The sequence below is a fragment of the Schistocerca piceifrons genome, chromosome 3, assembly GCF_021461385.2.
Source record: "Schistocerca piceifrons isolate TAMUIC-IGC-003096 chromosome 3, iqSchPice1.1, whole genome shotgun sequence".
Lineage (NCBI taxonomy): Eukaryota > Metazoa > Arthropoda > Insecta > Orthoptera > Acrididae > Schistocerca > Schistocerca piceifrons.
In genome coordinates, this window is record NC_060140.1 from 951,519,603 (window position 1) to 951,537,519 (window position 17,917).

At 45.1% G+C, this 17,917-nt stretch overlaps 1 pseudogene; it reads right to left on the reverse strand.

Annotated features, from left to right (window-relative positions):
* Window positions 1-10,314: 10,314 nt before the first annotated feature.
* LOC124790827 lies at window positions 10,315-10,432 on the reverse strand (annotated as a pseudogene).
* Between the last annotated feature and the right edge of the window lie 7,485 nt (window positions 10,433-17,917).

A 17,917-nucleotide genomic window follows, 5' to 3' on the forward strand; every position in this document is an offset into this window, starting at 1 on the left:
TAAGAAATACCGCAGCGTTAATCCTTTCCGGCTTTGCCGTGGAAACGGGAACGTTCAGAACGCTGTCGAAAATCTGGTAGCTCGATGCGAACCGAACGGCGTACAGTCAAAATCTGCTCAAAGGAGATATCAGCACATTATCAGGCTAAAGACATCGTGGCAGAAAGATGAATTCCTTCTTCCAAAACCCAGGCGATCATTGTAGGCAAAACCACCCCTTCCTTCCGCCTCCTCGATTTCTACATCACCATCTATGGCCGTCCTATCGCCCTCACCCCCACCCCAAAGTACCTTGGCGTCACCCTCGTCCGTCGCCTCTCCTGGACCCCCCATCTCTGGACAATCCAAGTCAAGGCACGCTCCCGACTCCGTCTCCTCCAGCTCCTTTCCGGCCCTACTTGGGGTCTGGACCCCTCCACCATCCTCCATGCCTATAAATCCCTCATTCGCCCTATCCTCTGCTACGCCCACCCTGCCTGGATCTCCGCTCCCCCTACCTTTTACAAATCCCTTCAGATCCTAGAACGCCATGCTCTTCGCCTCGCCTATCTGATCCGTCACCCCTCCCCCACGCCGATCCTGTACGACCTTATTCCGTTCCCTCACCTCCTCCTTTTCCTCGAACGGATACGGATCCTCTACACCTCCCATAACCTCGATCCTCCTCACCCGCTGGTCTCTCCCATCCTCTCCCGCCCACGTCCGCTGCTGCGCCTTTACTTCCACGTCCCACCTGCTCTCCATCTCTCCACCCTCCTTACCCTCTCCCAAGGTGGCTTCCGCCAGCTCCCCCTCCCTGATGATGCCCTCCTCCCCTCCATCTACCCCTCCTACCAACTTTGATCCTCCCTCCCTCTTCCCGTGTTTGTTCCTATGGGCGCCCCTCTCCCCCTTCCTCTCCCCCACTCCTCCGCCGGGCTTCCCCCTACCCCTCCTCCTACCATCTCCTCTGCCATTGGCATCTTTACTCCCCCCTCTCCCTCCCCCTCCCCCCTTTTCACCTCTTGGCAGGTCCCCAGACTCGCACACGCTACATGGTCATTCACGTGCCAGAGATCACCGCCATCGGTTTCTCATGTGTGTGCCATCATATTTGTGTTTAGTGTTCACCTTCACGCTCCTACGTTCACCGTGCCATAGAAGTCGTCAGTGTTTGCGCGCTGTGCCAACGTGTTTCAGTGTATTTTTCGTCGAGTGTGAACGACTCTGTGTTTTTGTGTTCTGTGTCTACTGCTTTTTGCCCGTCAGTATGTCTATTATGTGTCTTCTTTATGTCTTCTCATTGTCCACTCTGAGGCTGAAGAGCAGCGTAGGATACTGCTGCCAGCCTACCTGATGTACAGACATTAAAATTACAATAAAGGGAAAAAAAGATGAATTCCCCCACGCGGATCCTCTACGACCTCATTCCTTTCCCCCATCTGCTCCTATTCCTCAAACTTATCCGTGTACTCTACACCTCCCGCCACCTTGATCTGCCCCACCCCCTGGTTGCTCCTCTCCTCTCCAACCCCCACCCTCTGCCGTGCCTTCACTGTTGTATCCCCCCTACCCTCCACCCCTACACACTTCATCTCCTTTCCCAAGGTGGCTTCCGTCAACTCCCCCTCCCGGGTGATGCCCTCTCTCCCTCCATTTATCCCTCCTATCAACTCTGATCCTCCTTTCCTCTGTCCTTTCCCCGGGCTCCCTCTTGCCCCCCTTCCATCCTGTTTTTTCCTGCCTACCCTCTCTCTGCCACCCTTCTGCACCCCCTCCCCCCCGAGTCCTTTTGCATTCCCCTCCTCTGCCTTTCCCCGCTCCCTCTCGCGTCTGCCCAGCCCCCCCCCCCCCCCCACACACACACTTTCGAGTCCTCGTCCTCTGTCGACTCCTTCCCCCCTCCTCCCATTTCGTTTTTCCTCTCCTTCCCCCTTTTCTTTCCCAGCATCCGTCGAGGTTCCCCCTGTCTGCCCTCAGCTGCGCTGTGTCATATTTGTGCCAACTTTTTAGTGCAGTGTTCAAGTGAGTGTTCAGTGTTGTGCGTCTTTCCAAACTGTTGCGAACAGAACTCATGCTGTCGCTTGGTGTGATTTTTATATCTCTTGCGAACAGAAACCAGACTGTCGCCTTGTTTTTAATTGTCTGTCTATTATTTTACCTGTCTGATTCGTGTGTATTTATTAGCATCACCAACCCTTTGTTTTATGTTCCACAATTTTCCGCCATTTTTACCATTTAAGTCACTGATGTTATCGTCTGCTTCTATTATTTATTATATATTTTTTTAAACAAATTCTGTAGACTGAAGAGCAGAGTACTAAGCTGCTGCCAGCCCGCCCCCTTTGGGGGGAATCGAAATTCAATAAAGGAAAAAATAGATGAATACACTGACAATACAAATAATTATGACAGCTGGCCTCAGCTAGAGTCAATGTCGCCAAGTGACGTCACAGACAGTGTATACACTGCTGTGCAAAACGTAATGACGGAAGTAACTTTTACATGCAGTGTCATTGCCAAGTAATGCAGCTACATGGAGTCTGGACTGAGAGACGCACTGTTACAGTAAAGTACAGAATTAACTGAAAGAAACACACGGTTAGACGAACAGAAATGACAGTTTTATGCAAAGACTGAAGTCACTGCGACTCATGTCCGCCCCGATAGCTGCATGGTCAGCGCGTTGGAATGCCATATAAGGGGGCCCGGATTCGATTCCCGTTTGGGGCGGGAGATTTTCTCCCCTTTGGGATTGGGTGTTGTGCTATCATCATCATCATTTCATCCCCGTTGTCGTCACACAAGTCGCCCAATGTGGCGTCGCAGTTAATAAAACTTGCACCTGGGAACTCCCGGCCACTGACACCATACGCTCATTTCCATGTTTACTGTGATTCATAATGACCCCCTGGACATTAGAAGAGGTGGAACTTGGTTCTTAAAAGCCTGTGTCCTGCACCGTGCTCGCACACTGGCTACAAGGCCGGTACGGAGTTCTCGTGGCAGGACGTTCCATTGCTCTGCCTGCACGGCTGACAACAGGTGAATGGTCTTTGGTGCATGTGGGCGTGCTGCGATGAATTTTCCCCAAAGGATCCCCCAAGTGTTCGATGGGATTCAAGTGGGAGGAAGTGACATGCCAATCCATTCAGCGAACATCAGCTAGTTTCCAGACCTCCGCTTCCTGCGCTGTTAAATGCGGCAGCACACTGTCTTCCATAAAAACGAAATCCGAGCCAAATGCACCCTTTAAGGCACGCCCATGGAGTACTATGTTACACTAATGTTGCCCAGTGACCGTACCGTGTTCAACGATTTGGAGGTCTGTACGCTCTTCATCTCCCCACTCCACAAAACTTCCAACAGCAAAACGATTATGTTCGACAGTGCTAGACGATAGCGGGAAGGTTTAATTCATCCAATAACATTATCGAAACTGATAGTTTTGGTGATCCACGTGTGATGGTGAGGGGAGGCATTATATTGCGTGGGTTTACAGACCTCCAAATCTTTGCACGCGGTAACCTCTCCGTTGAATGTTATTGATCCATTGTGTCCTTCACCATGTGAATCTTTTCAGGGGTGTATTCGGCCTTGGCTTTATTTATTTCTTTATTTATTTTGGATAATAATGCGCGACCGCATCAAACAGCGCACATGGAGTAGACCTTGGAACGAGAGCATGTTCGGCGAATGGACTGGCCTGCCCATTCCCTCGACTTAAATCCCAAGGACCACGTCTGCGATGAGTTGAGAAGACGAATTGCGGCATGCCTACATTCATCCAAGATCCTACAGCAGTTGCCATCCGCGCTGGAGGAGGAATGTAACCCACAATAATTCCTCATCAAACTTGTGGCCAACATGCAAGCACGTTGCAGAGCTTGTATTGCCGTCCGTAGTCATCACGCACCGTTGGGGACCATCATGAACTGCGGTGACTTCAATACAATTATTGTTTTTGAATAAAAGTGTCACTCCTATTCGTCTCATTGCTTCTGTACTACACTGCAGCAGTTCTTTCTGTGTATGGTCCAAGTTTCATCTACCAATGTTACGCGGCAGAGCAACATCATGCGAGAGTTACTTTCGTCCTAAGTTTTGCACGCTGGTGTACACGTGCAGCAGAGACGACTGAGGAATCATTCTAAGGACAGCAGGTGCGGAATTGCTGACATAGCGTTTGACAAAGGGTCTGATGCCTGGAATCGAGCACCTCGCAAACGGCGAAGCTAGTCCACTTTCACGTACTAATGTCGTGTCCAGCTATGAAGAACTGGGTGAATGACGGTGAAATCACGAGTAGGCGACAAGGTGGTGGACGTCCGCATCTCAGCACGGAGCTTGGAGATCGGAAGCTTGCCAGCTCTGTAAGATAGAACAAGCGGCGATACGTCGCGGAGCTGATGAAGAGTAAGACTACAAGACGGGCGCAGGCAAGAGTGTTTCAGAGGACAACCTTCAGCGCACATTACTGATCGGGGGGCCCCAAAACAACCGTTCGTAATTTAGCTGAAATGCGAAACCTGTGCTTAAAAATATTGTGCCGCACATATACAGAAACCTACGACAGATGTGTTCAATCCCACGCATTATCATTTCCGTATTGCCTTCGATCTGTGGAACAACACACCATTAGGCAGCTGGTCATAATATCTCATCAGTGTACGCTGGTCTTCATAAAGCCACGAAGTATTAGGTTAGCTCATAACAATCTGTTTCTCCCCTTTTTTGACTGTGAAAGACAGAAAATTTTGAAAGGTGTGGATGATTACCGTGTACGTGTCATTAGCTGGTGATGACAGTACGCCGAAACGTGTATTTACCAGTTGTAAGTGGGCTGCTTCTGTGTTGGCAGCGCTGTGTAGCGCTTTGCATTGGATCTCTGACTGCGCTCTCTTTGTAAGAGACTCTGTGGCTGGTCGGACTCGTTGTTGGAAGTTAGTCGCCAGTATTGTTGGGCAGTTGGAAGTTAGTCGCCAGCAGTGATGGAAGTACTGTTGGGCAGTTGGATGTAAACAGCCAGCAGTGATGGATGTTGGATGTGAAAGGTGGCATTGAGGGAGGTTACAGATCTGAAGTGTTAGCGTAGGCTAAGGATCTGGAAGTATCCGACTTGGAGATTGAAAATTATTCATGATTATATACCTTTGTACTGGATGTCGATGACGATTTATATTCATGTTTGAACTGGATGTCACATTAATAAGGTAAAAAAATACATTATTTGGTTTGCAACAAAATCTTTCCTTTGCTAACCACATGCCTATTAGTAGTTAGTGGCTTTAGTAGAATCTTTTATTTAGCTGGCAGTATTGACACTCGCTGTATTGCAGTAGTTCGCGTAATGAAGATTTTTGTGAGGTAAGTGCTCAGTGAAATGTATAGGTTATTGTCACGATTGCTTCTTATTCAGGGCCATTCTTTTGTATTAATTATTTGAAGTCAGGTTGCAATTTTTTTTCGAGCAGTCACATTGCGTTGCGCTAGAATACTGCGGGTCAGTGTTGACATGACAAGAAAAAGTAAAGAGAAAGTAGGCTCAGTACGTTGAGTTTTACTCAGCTGTTTCAGAATAAAATAACGTAGGAGTTTCCTCTTCTCAGTCATTCAGCAATTTAAGTACAGACACACACATTTAAAAAAAGAAGTTTCATAATTTTCGTGGATAAACTGCGATCAACACATAGTTCTTTCTTGAAATTATGCTTACTTTATAATACTGTCACTGTATGTTAACCGAATATATATGAAGACAACTGGGACTGGACAATAATGAAATATATGTTTTTATCCGTAAAGTATTTTTCTGGACTTTTCAGGTTTATCTTATGGTGGAAGAAGTTGCATATCTGTGTTTGTAAAGCTGGATGTTGGTATGCGGCAGTCTGGGTGTATTGGCGCTAAAGTCCACGTGGCAGCCTTCATTTTCAAGGCTCATTGCCCACGGGATTAATCACTATTTATTATAAACAATGTGTGTCTCGAGAAATCCACCAGCATCCATAATAAGCTCCACGAATCATTAACAGCACGTGCTAGATGATGGCCGATTTTGTCATTCAGAGTCGTTTGACACACTGCAAGAATCTCCACCGCCTAACCACTGTTTCATACGACAGTGCATTATTGCCGTACACTTCCAGAAACTCAGCGTGAAGTGTTGCGGCGTTGTTGGCCCATACGAAAGGCAGAAAACGAATTACCGCATGATGCTCCACTTCATCAATGGAACGCGCTATTTTGTTTTGAGTGCTCTAGTGGCATGCTACGGTACTTGTTCCAGGACTCCAGAGATGTGACCACCAACGGAGAAAAAAATTATTTCCTAAATACATTTTTTCGAAGCGTTAATAAAGACTTCATGGAAACTTCGTGACTCCCTCTCGTAACGTCGGAGTGCTTACGTGTAACTAAATGACACAGACTCACCAACATAAATTTTCCATCACCCCTTTATTTCGAAATTCATAGCACATAAAACGAAAACTGACCCTGAGGCATGCATACACATTCATCTGAAATATGTCCAGACCACAAATTAAAAAAAAAAAAAAAAAGAAAAACAACAATTGTGTAACGGGAAAACACAAGAAGGGTTTCAGCCACAAAGGATGCAGGCCGAACATAGGAAGAACGTAGATACAGGAACCATCGGTATAACAGTTGTAAACTGTCGTAGCTGTGTTGGGAAAGTACCAGAGCTCCAAGCGCTAATTGAAAGCACTGATGCTCAAATCGTTATAGGCACTGAAAGCTGGCTGAAGCCGGATATAAGCTCAGCCGAAATTTTTGCGAAGAACCCAACGATGTTCCGAAAGGATAGGCTAAACACGATTGGCGGTGGCGTGTTTGTTGCTGTCAGAAGTAGTTTAACTTGTCGCTAAATTGAAGTACATACTTCCTGTAAGTTAGTATGGGCAGAGGTCATTGTTGGCAACTGGAATAAAATAATAATTGGATCCTTTTACCGACCTCCCAATTCAGATGATACAGTTGCTGAAAGGTTCAAAGAAAACTTGAGTTTGATTTCAAACACATACCCGATTCATACGATAATAGCTGGTGGTGACTTTAATTTACCCTCGATATGTTGGCGAAAACACATTTTTAATTCCGGAGGTACGCATAAAACATCATCCGAAATTGTGCTAAACGCATTTTCTGAGAATTATTTCGAGCAGTTAGTTCATGAGCCCACGCGAATAGTAAACTTGACCTCTTAACAACAAATAATCCTGAGTTAATAACCAGCATCAAAACCGATACAGGGATTAGTGAAACAAGTGTTGTCGTAACGAGATTGGTACATTGTGGCCCCCAAATCCTCCAAAAATAAACGAAAAATATACCTATTCAAAACAGCAGATAAAAATTTACATGACGCCTTCCTGAGAGACAATCTCCACTCCTTCCAAATTAGTGAAATAAGTGTAGACCAGATGTGGCTTGAATTCAGAGAAATAGTATCGGCAGCAGTTGAGAGGTTTATACCAAATAAATTAACAAACGACGGAGCTGATTCTCCTTGATATACAAAACGGGTCAGAACACTGTTGCAGAAACAACGAAACAAACATGCCAAATTTAAACAGACGCAAAATCCCCAAGATTGTCGATCTTTTACAGAAGCTCTAAATTTAGAGCGAACTTCAATGCGCTATGCTTATAACAGTTTCCATAACGAAACTTTGTCACGAAACCTGGCAGAAAATCCAAAGACATTCTGGTCGAATGTGAAGTATGTTAGCGCCAAGAAACAATCGATGCCTTCTCTGCGCGATAGCAATGGAGATACTATCGAAGACAGTGCTGCCAAAGCAGAGGTACTAAACACAGCCTTCCGAAATGCCTTCACAAAAGAAAACGAAGTAAATATTCCAAAATTCGAACCGAGAACAGCTGCCAACATTATTAACGTAGAAGTAAATATCCTCGGAGTAGTGAAGCAACTTAAATCACTTAATGAAAGCAAGTCTTCTGGTCCAGACTGTATACCAATTAGGATCCTTTCATAGTATGCTGATGCATTAGCTCCATACTTCACAATCATATACAACCGTTCGCTCGACGAAAGATCGGTACCCAAAGGGAAAGTTGCACAGGTCACACCAATATTCAAGAAAGGTAGTAGTAGTAATCCACTTAATTACAGGCCCATATCGTTAACGTCGATATGCAGCAGGATTCTGGAACATATATTGTGTTGAAACATTATGAATTACCCCGAAGAAAACGGTCTGTCAACATGGGTTTAGAAAACATCGTTCTTGTGAAACACAACTAGCTCTTTATTCACATGAAGTGTTGAGTGCTACTGACAAGGGATTTCAGATCGATTCCGTATTTCCGGATTTCCAGAAGGCTTTTCACACTGCACCACATAAGCGGCTCGTAGTGAAATTGCGTGCTTATGGAATACCGTCTCAGTTATGTGACTGGATTTGTGATTTCCTGTCAGAGAGGTCACAGTTCGTTGTAATTGACGGAAAGTCATCGAGTAAAACAGAAGTGATTTCTGGCGTTCCCCAAAGTAGTGTTATAGGCACTTTGCTGTTCTTTATCTATATAAACGATTTAGGAGACAATCTGAGGAGCCGTCTTAGGTTGTATGCAGATGACTCTGTCGTTTATCGACTAATAAAGTCATCAGAAGATAAAGACAAACTGAAGAACGATATAGAAAAAGATATCTGAATGGTGCGGAAACCGGCAGTTCACCCAAAATAACGAAAAGTGTGAGGTCATCCACATAAGTGGTAAAAGGAATTCGTTAAACTTCGGTTACACAATAAACCAGTGAAATATAAAGGCCGCAAGTTCAACTAAATGCCTAGGAATTACAATTACGCACAACTTAAGTTGGCAGGAACACATAGAAAGTGTTGTGGGGAAGGCTAACCAAAGACTGCGTTTTATTGGCAGGACACTTAGAAAATGTAACAGACCTACTAAGGAGACTGCCTACACTACGCTTGTCCGTCCTCTTTTAGAATACTGCTGCGCGGTGTGGGATCCTTGCCAGACAGGACTGACGGAGTACATCGAAAAAGTTCAAAGAAGGGCAGCACGTTTTGTATTATCGCAAAATATGGGAGGGAGTGTCACTGAAATGATACAGGATTTGGGCTGGACATCGTTAAAAGAAAGGCGTTTTTCGTTGCGGAGGAATCTTCTCACGAAATTCCAACCACCAACGTTCTCTTCCGAACGCGAAAATATTTCGTTGACACCAACCTACAAAGGGGGAAATGATCGCCACGATAAAATAAGGGAAATCAGACCTCGTACAGAAAGATGTAGGTGTTCGTTCTTTCCGCGTGCAATACGAGATTGGAATAATAGAGAATTGTGAAGGTGTTAGATGAACCCTCTGCCAAGTACTTAAATGTGATTTGCAAATGGTTCAAATGGCTCCGAGCAGTATGGGACTTAACATCTGAGGTCATCAGTCCCCTAGAACATAGAACTACTTAAACCCAACTAACCTAAGGACAGCACACACATCCATGCCCGAGGCAGGATTCGAACCTGCGACCGTAATGTGATTTGCAGAGTATCCATGTAGATGTAGATGTAGAACGGCGAAATCGTCCGTTTCCCAAGAGACGAAAGGGGAGGGGGGGGGGAGTACGGCAACACATGTTCGATTTGCTACGTCCTGGGAACAGGCGGGCACCCCATTCTGGTGATCCTAGCATTCTGAAAGAACATCACGATGAGCACGCTAGTTATTGTCTGTCATGATGAAATTGTCACCTAGATATTGGCGATATGGTCACGCTCTTGGTTGTAGAATCTCGTCTTTGTACGGTAGAGTAGCGAGATTCGTCTCAAGAACCACGAGAGATGTACGGTGGCTCCAAGTAATGTGACCCCGCTACACCTCTCGACCACCACCTTGTTGAACATGTGGAATAGAGTTTTGGAGGCGTTAGATATTACCGTTTGTCTCCAAAGCCGTTGTCTGCGATCATCGGTGTACAAACAGATCCGAGTTTCGTCCATTAACACCACCCAAAGCCAGTGCTTGGGGCTTCCACCCTGCATGGTTTGTTGCCCACCTCTAATGGAGTTCACGGTGTCGTGATGTACGACTTCATGCTCGTCATTGTCGTCGTGAACGGAGATTCACTCCGTCTTCAGGCCACGAGTGGCCTACCGGGACCATCCGACCGCCGTGTCATCCTCCGTGGAGGATGGGGATAGGAGGGGCGTGGGGTCAGCACACCGCTCTCCCGGTCGTTATGATGGTGTTCTTGATCGAAGCCGCTACTATTCGGTCGAGTAGCTCCTCATTTGGCATCACGAGGCTGAGTACACCCCGAAAAATGGCAACAGCGCATGGCGGCCTGGATGGTCACCCATCCAAGTGCCGACCACGTCCGACAACGCTTAACTTCGGTGATCTCACGGGAACCGGTGTAACCACTGCGGCAAGGCCGTTGCCCCGTGAATGGAGATTCACATCATGAAATCGTCTCTTAATAATTGGATGCGATACAAGATGTCCTCTAGCCTCTTCGAACGCCGAATTCATTTCTGAAGCACTCAGCCCACGGTTCCTTTGACTCAAAATTTGTAGATATTGATCATCCTGTGCACCTGTCGAACGTCGACAGCCTGTGCGGTGTAAGTCCTCAAACTACCTCTCGAACGGAGCCGATTCCATGTCCGCATCACATCACTTTGACTCTGGTGCACACATTGAGCAACTTCACTCGTTGCCAAACCTTCTGCACGTAACTTGATGATATTCCTCCGTGGTGGCATGAACGATTTTCACTTTACTGCTCCACAGACGCCTATAATACGTGCCCACTGCTGTTTTAATGTCAACTGAAGTGGTACAATCAGTTCGAGTGAAGTTCTCTACCAGTAGGTAACGCTCACGGTAACCTGTGTGTATGTTTATGAAAATCATCACAGGTGACCCGATCGCTACAGGAACAGTCTCATTAGCAACAAACCCGTATGACGTATCAGCGTCATGCAACACTTTCGTTGATGTGTGTAGATAGAAATTTCGTGTCAAGTCAGTTAGCAGTAAACGCTTTCCCAATGTATAGATTGATGTTTATGTCTTTCCCATCATACATATTTGTTACTTGGAAGAGCTCAATGTACTTTCGCCAGTATACGTCTGGAGATAGAGATAAGATTGTGCCGACATATTTTCTTTGAACGTCATTGTCATGCGGTAGTCCTCCCGAAATTTCATGAATATATCAATCAAAGTAGATAAACCAATATTCCAAAAGATCCATGTATCGTTACGAGCATGTCTTGTGATGTCCTGACGGTAAACAGTCGAGGCCGGCCGCGGTGGCCGAGCGGATCTACGCGCTACAGTCTAGAACCGCGCGACCGATACGGGCGCCGGTTTGAATCCTGCCTCGGCCATGGATGTGTGTGATGTCCTTAGGTTAGTTAGATTTAAGTAGTTCTAAGTTCTAGCGGACTGATGACCTCATATGTTAAGTCCCATAGTGCTCTGAGCCATTTGAGCCATTTTAAACAGTCGATTTCGTCGGAAATAATGATTGTGTTGGTTGCGAGGGAGGTAAGGTATTATGAGAACTTTAGAATGCAGTTGTCCGTGGCTAATCCACTGAATTATACATTCTTTTTCGTATTGTAGTGTTTCCTTCGTTACTTTTTCTGTTAGTCGGACAATTATCAAGAGAGAGAATGTCTTTATTAACAATCAGAAAGTGCTCAAAATTATATCTATTAATTCATTATTGCGGTCAAAATCGACACTCGTAAAAATAGATATTGTGGATGTCTACGGCATAAGAAATTGCTTTGCTGTTTTCTGCACTCAGTATTTTATATTTGCATGTCCAAATACTCCGTCACACAACCGATTTCCATGTCAAAGGTTTTAATACTAGACGCAGGTATGATAATGCATACAACAATCAATCGACAGACAACCTGTACAACTCATTACGCTGATGCTATGTAAATAATAACGAATAAAATGTAATTTCAGATTTAAGTCCCGAATCTACGTGATTTGGTTTGGGCGGTAGTACGAGGGTATACAGAAAAGTAGTGCCTGCGGGTCTTCTACGTGAAAACTATTAAAGCTTTTGAAATAAAACAAAATATTATTGATATTCAACATTTTCATTCTTCATGTCTACACATTTATCTCTCCACCTAGTCGCCCTACTGACGAACACATTTCTCCCAACGAGAGACTAATTGATTGATACCGTCACTATAGAATGTTTGACTTTGTTGACAGAGCCACAACCTCTCCTCTGGTCGCACCGGCTCATCACTGTCAAAGTGACGTCCTCGAAGGTGTTCTTAAGAGTTGTGGAAACAGTAGACAATCGGTTGGAACCAAGTCGGGACTGTATGGAGGATGATCGATGGCAGAGAACCCAAGGCGTCGGATTGTTGCAGATGTCGCAGCGCTCCCGTATGGTCTGGCGTTATCATGCTGAAGAAGAGCAAGCTCCATGTGTGTTCAAACTCTTCGAATGCGAAACTCGATTACAGCACGCTATTTCTCAAGCACCCGCATAGTTACGTTACAGACAAATACGTATGTAACAACAAATACTCTGTAATATTGTACATATAAGTAATTCTTCCCATCTGAATTTTCGATAAACTTGAGTAATTGATGTTCCGATTTCATTTCTTTTTTGTTTCATGTCATTGTGTTAAGAAAACTGTAAACAAGTTTCAATGTGAATATTAATGTTGATGTCAAATGTCAAGTAATATTGTAATAGAATTGAAATGTAACAAGTGTTGAGACTGTTGTAAGATGTTTAAAATTGTAACTGTGCGTCTGGTCCATACGTAGGCAATGTGTTACGATATGTAGAATGCAAAACCTCGCCTGAATACCCGGCCTGTCAGGGAGCGGTAAAAGGTGGATGGCAGGCGAGCGCGGGAAAATGCACGCGGGCGCTGCACGGCACAACGGGCTCAGTAGTAGTGGTTGGAGTTTGGCACTGGTTTGAGCAACACCTTCTGGAGCGAGGAGGTTCTCCCGGAAGACGTGGCTTCACTGAGCCTCGGGTATGCCGTTCCAACGCCCACACAGCAAGGCAAAATTCCGTAGGCACTAAATGGAAAAGTTTTGCGACGCTAAGAAGAATTAAAGTGCCGATACATCAAGAGCCATAGCTGTGGTTGTATGTGTGCTCTGTGCCTCGCCATCTCGCCGCCCGCCGCATCGATACTAGCGGGTTGAAACTTTTAATACGGTATTCGTGTGGATCAGAGAGTGAACTGTGTTTGTTTGGTGCAATAATGACCTAAACTTTACCAGAACTTTCCCATCATTTAATTATCCTCACAACCAACCTAGACAGGGTCCTTTCCAAATGTTGTGCAATCCGAGTGGCCCGAAATGAAAATTAAAATTTGTGTTAATAATAATTATTTGCAGAACTAGCTATGTTAGAATGGTGTTTAAAAAAATGTTTTGTTAATGAACCAGTAAATGAATAACGAAGGTCTAATGAAGTTGAAAGATAACTTTAGTATTGATATAGTAATGATGTTTATTATTTCGAGACAGATTTACAGGCATTTAAATGAGCAGTAAATAAGATGAAAAGAGTAGTAACTTATATACTGGAAATCTTGAACGCATAATAAACTCAGTAATCAATTTTTTAAATACGGCGATCATAACAGTTTCAGGGTCCCCCCTCATTCATTTGAATTCTGGAGTGTTCTAAATTGGTTTCACCAGCAAAAGTTAAAGTCAATATAAAAGTCAAAATTTATCAGTGTTTTATCTTTATCAAAATTGACATTTTGTGTGTGGCACGAAAGTGCAATTTCTAGTGTAACCTATGCCCGATTTTAATCAGATCAATAGACAGTATAAAGTTTGGTAGTATACATTATAGTGTGTTGTTATGTATTCATCCATATCAGTACAGAACGTGAAACTATCAGTTCAATAGGTTTTCTGGTTCTAAAATTCGACTATATTATACAGTGTTACAACTTGTTGTTTTGCATGAATATATACCAACTTGTATAGGGAAGAAACTCAGTTAATGCCTAATTAGGCTGGCGACCGTATAATTATCTAATTGGTAGCATCTTCTGAGTTGCTTTTGATCCATCCTGACGTGTAATTGCATTTCGAACTTACCTGACACATCATTGTTATTACAAAGTGGATGTAAATCTGATTTGCCACCATTCAGGTACACGCGGTAGATAACTATACGAAAATCCTTTCTCATAAGGTGAATCCCGCTCTCTTACCATAGCACAGGCTTTAACGAGTACTGTCTCTGGATTACACGTGGACACGAAGAATAAAGTTCTCACATAAAAATTCAGAGGAATTACTTTTCAGCGACCCCTCATATTCTAGCTGCTGTCGAATCTATTAAATTGTGTCTCTCTAAACGATAGGCTAAAAGGCTCAACATACCTTTTTAGATTTTGAACATTGTATTAATGATGTACAAATATATAAATTTATAGGAATCTGTTGCTTCTCTGTTTGACTACAGAGTCCGCCTGAAAAATGTGTACACTCTTTCAGGAACGAAAAGTATTACTTATGTGTTTATTTTACATTCAATAATTGATCACACATGTTGTACAATCTTCAGTTTAGCACATGGTTACTTCCCATGTTCAAAATGCTCACTGTTGGCGGCTATACACATAACAGAACGACGAGTGGTCGCCTTAACTACGTCAGTCAATGTTACAGTGGAGATCGTTGCATATGTCATTGTAATCTCCTAGCGAAGTTCCTCTAGCGTACGTGGCTTACGTCGATAGAGGTTATGTTTCACAATTCTCCACAAGTAAAAGTCCATAGGTGTTAGATCTGGCGACCGTGGAGGGAACCCAATCGGCCCTCTTCGTCCAATACAATAACGCGGAAAATTGTCATCCAGGAAAAGCTCGCTCGGCTAGGTGGTAGTGTGGTGGCGGCCCGTCCTGTTACTAGAAGACCTCGTCATCAGCTCAATAAAGCGCACGTATACCAGAAAAAATGTATGAGCGTAACATTTCCAGGTACACTTCTCCAGTGAAAGTAGCATCAAAGAAAAAGTTTCCTAGTGAGCCCCTAGATGACAGTCCACACCACACATGAATCCCTGCTAAATTGACTACTCTGTCCACGTAAACATGCGGATTTTCCGGTGCCCAGTACGCACTGTTATGCCGATTCACGGTTCCATTAAGTTTGTGCCTCGTCACTCCACACTACCTCCTACACAAATTGTTCGTCATCAGTAACGATTTGCTGATACCATTCGCAAAATTGCACTCGGCCATCAGGATAGTCGTCGTTAATCGCGTGCAGTAATCGTGGAATGTAAACTTTCCACTTCGCAGTTGTCAGAATTCTTCGCACACTTGTACTGCTAACCCCCACTTCACGCGCACATTGCGAAGCAGACTTCTGTGGAGAATTAGTGAACGTTTCCAACACGAGAGCCGGTGAAGCGGGTCTTGTATCTATACGCTGTCTTCCTGATCTTCCTTTGTGAATATCACAAATCGTTCCATGCAATTCAAACTTGTCAATGACGCGTTTAATTGTTAGGCGGATTGGCGGTTCTGTTTCAAACTCCCGCCTCCACTGACGTTGCACTTCAACGGCGTTATCACACTTGAAAAACCACTTCGCAATAAATTTTCATTGCTCGTATGTCAAGAGTGCTCCAACCATCTTGTTTTTCCAATACCGAGATGAAAGTTCTAACATCGCTTGAGCCAAAGACAATACTACAACACACTCGTAACCCAAATCGAACGGCAATATCGATATCTCGATAGATCCTGACGAAGAGTGCATACGTTTTTCTGGCGGACTCTGTATTGTAGTTGTTCGTGGTTAGTTAGTTACGTGTTCCATTGATTAATAGCACGGAAAACCGTTATGATGTGGAACGTGTCAAATGCACAAGAAATACGCACAGGAAACATCTTTCTTTTTTCTTTTTCTTTTTGTTTACATTATAGTGTTATACCTAAATATTTCTACACTCCTGGAAATTGAAATAAGAACACCGTGAATTCATTGTCCCAGGAAGGGGAAACTTTATTGACACATTCCTGGGGTCAGATACATCACATGATCACACTGACAGAACCACAGGCACATAGACACAGGCAACAGAGCATGCACAATGTCGGCACTAGTACAGTGTATATCCACCTTTCGCAGCAATGCAGGCTGCTATTCTCCCATGGAGACGATCGTAGAGATGCTGGATGTAGTCCTGTGGAACGGCTTGCCATGCCATTTTCACCTGGCGCCTCAGTTGGACCAGCGTTCGTGCTGGACGTGCAGACCGCGTGAGACGACGCTTCATCCAGTCCCAAACATGCTCAATGGGGGACAGATCCGGAGATCTTGCTGGCCAGGGTAGTTGACTTACACCTTCTAGAGCACGTTGGGTGGCACGGGATACATGCGGACGTGCATTGTCCTGTTGGAACAGCAAGTTCCCTCGCCGGTCTAGGAATGGTAGAACGATGGGTTCGATGACGGTTTGGATGTACCGTGCACTATTCAGTGTCCCCTCGACGATCACCAGTGGTGTACGGCCAGTGTAGGAGATCGCTCCCCACACCATGATGCCGGGTGTTGGCCCTGTGTACCTCGGTCGTATGCAGTCCTGATTGTGGCGCTCACCTGCACGGCGCCAAACACGCATACGACCATCATTGGCACCAAGGCAGAAGCGACTCTCATCGCTGAAGACGACACGTCTCCATTCGTCCCTCCATTCACGCCTGTCGCGACACCACTGGAGGCGGGCTGCACGATGTTGGGGCGTGAGCGGAAGACGGCCTAACGGTGTGCGGGACCGTAGCCCAGCTTCATGGAGACGGTTGCGAATGGTCCTCGCCGATACCCCAGGAACAACAGTGTCCCTAATTTGCTGGGAAGTGGCAGTGCGGTCCCCTACGGCACTGCGTAGGATCCTACGGTCTTGGCGTGCATCCGTGCGTCGCTGCGGTCCGGTCCCAGGTCGACGGGCACGTGTACCTTCCGCCGACCACTGGCGACAACATCGATGTACTGTGGAGACCTCACGCCCCACGTGTTGAGCAATTCGGCGGTACGTTCACCCGGCCTCCCGCATGCCCACTATACGCCCTCGCTCAAAGTCCGTCAACTGCACATACGGTTCACGTCCACGCTGTCGCGGCATGCTACCAGTGTTAAAGACTGCGATGGAGCTCCGTATGCCACGGCAAACTGGCTGACACTGACGGCGGCGGTGCACAAATGCTGCGCAGCTAGCGCCATTCGACGGCCAACACCGCGGTTCCTGGTGTGTCCGCTGTGCCGGGCGTGTGATCATTGCTTGTACAGCCCTCTCGCAGTGTCTGGAGCAAGTATGGTGGGTCTGACACACCGGTGTCAATGTGTTCTTTTTTCCATTTCCAGGAGTGTATTATCTATCCCATTCCCTTAAATGGCAGAAAAAGCATATATTATATCTACAGATTTACTTACTCATATTCAAGAATTCATCTATGGTATAGGAGGAGTTGTCAAGGAGGTATCATTTTAATTTGTTTTTGATACTATTACTGCTGTCTGTCAGACATTTTATTTCATCTGGTAATTTATCAAAAAGATTTATAGCAGCATATTTTATCCCTTTCTGTGCCAAAGCTAGGATAGTGTACGTCTTTCTTTTTTCTGGTATTGTAATCATGAATGTCGCTGTTGATTTTAATCTGGTCCATGTTGTTGAGAAAAAATTTCATTACTGAGTAAATTTACTGTGAAGCAGTTGTAAGAATTCCTAACCTTTTAAACAGATGCCTACAAGATGTGCGACTGTGAACCTCACACATTATTCTAAGTACTTTCTTTTGAGTAGTGAATACCTTTTGCCTAAGTGTTGACTTGCCCTAGAATATTATTCCATATGATATCAGAGAGTGGAAGTATGCG